Source organism: Acanthisitta chloris, unplaced genomic scaffold (genome assembly GCF_000695815.1).
Source record: "Acanthisitta chloris isolate BGI_N310 unplaced genomic scaffold, ASM69581v1 scaffold16309, whole genome shotgun sequence".
Classification (NCBI taxonomy): Eukaryota; Metazoa; Chordata; class Aves; order Passeriformes; family Acanthisittidae; genus Acanthisitta; species Acanthisitta chloris.
The window spans coordinates 1-1,675 of NW_008691006.1; positions in this window are offsets into that span (position 1 = coordinate 1).

Consider the following 1,675-nt stretch of genomic DNA (forward strand, 5'->3'; position numbering starts at 1 on the left):
GCTGCAGAGGGCAGCCCCGGGGAGGGACAGGACCACCGCCCCTCGGGGTGATGGGGACATCGCTGCAAAGTGTCCCCCCGGGGTCGTGCAGGCACAGAGACAGGGGGTGCTGGCAGGAGATGGAGGTGACGGTGCGAGAGGCATCTCTCCCTCTCTCCTCTTTCCTCCCCTCTGGTTTAGCCATCCCTCGTTCGGGTCTGGGGGCGACCCGGGTGCTCCCTTGTCCCTGCAGCCAAAGGGATGCAAAGTTTCCCTCGTCGCCGCTGCCGAAGCAGCCGAACAAGGGGCGCGAGTCGGGAAGGCTCCTTCGCTTCCCTCCCTTCCCGATCGGTCCTTAGTGGGATGGAGATGCGGCAGGGAACTTGCAATGTGTCGCGGTGGTGCTGAACGTTCCCTGTCCCTGCTCTGCTGAAAGGCTGGTGCTGTACTTGGGCTTCCCACTTTGGGAATGGCTGGGAAAAACAATCCTGTCTGTCTGGCTGTTTTCCACGAGCAGGGAAAATCAGGCATCTTTCACCTCCTTGTGTCTTAGAGCTCTGGTGTTACAGCTCTGCGGTTGCAGGAGTATTTCATGTAGTGGTTCTGCTGTTTGTGAATGAAGCTGGGAATTTTTTTGCAATGTTATCAGGGTTTATGCGATGTATTTATTATTATTTTTTCACTGGTTGTTTTACCTCAAGAATCAAGTCGTGCATCTGCTTGGGCATCTGTCTTTGGGCATGTCTGTCACCATGGGCATTTGCAAGGTTATTTGTTCTACAGTGAAATAGTAGAAAGAACATTTCTCTTCTAGCTGGGAACATGGTGACACCTTCAAAGTGATCAGAGCCTGGATTGGGACTAAATAATGTATTTTGAGAGGTGCTGTGAGATCAAAAGAACACTCAGATCAGAGAGGTTTGGGGAACACAGAGGGCACGAGGGGGCTGGGGAGTGTGTGGTGTTGGTGGCTGAGTTCCCTTTCCAATGTTTCTGTCTGGGTTCCCTTTCTGTGGTGTTTGGGGCTGTGTCCTGGAAGCTCAGACTCTGCTGGTACCCTCTGGACCACATCCCATCCCTGCTGGCATGCCTCACAGGGCACAGCTCTGGGCTTTCCCTGCCTGGAACCTGGTGAACACTGGACAAAAAGGGTTGTCTGGTAAAGCTCCCCATGCCCAGGGGAGTCTGGCAGAGAAGAGGGAAACCTAACTCCTGGTGTCCATTTACCTGGGAGAGCTGTTTTTCCGGCTGCCAGATCTGGGAGAGCTGTGCAGAGGCAGATCACTGCTCAGCCCTCAGCAGGACACTGTGCCCTCACTGGTGGCTTGGGCACATCCTTCTCCTGGTGTCATGGAGAAGCCAAGTGCCTGTCACAACAGCTGGACAGAGGGTCCCCTCGACGCGCTCGGTGCCGTGCAGTGCCTGGAACCCTCACTGCAGTGTGGCTTTCCTCATGTCCATGCCTTCCCACTTGTGTTGCCTTCTTCCTTCAACTCTTGCTCGCCTTTTCAAACCCTTCTTTTATTTGTCCCCAATCCATATTTTTGCATCACAAGTGACTTTTGCCAGCTGGGCCCTTGGAGGAACCTCCCTGTGCTCCCAGCACAACTCCTCTATCTGCCACATCCATCCTGCTTCCTCCACTCATTCCCCTTCATCTCCCACACCCCTGCCAGGCTTCCCCCTGGTTAATTAA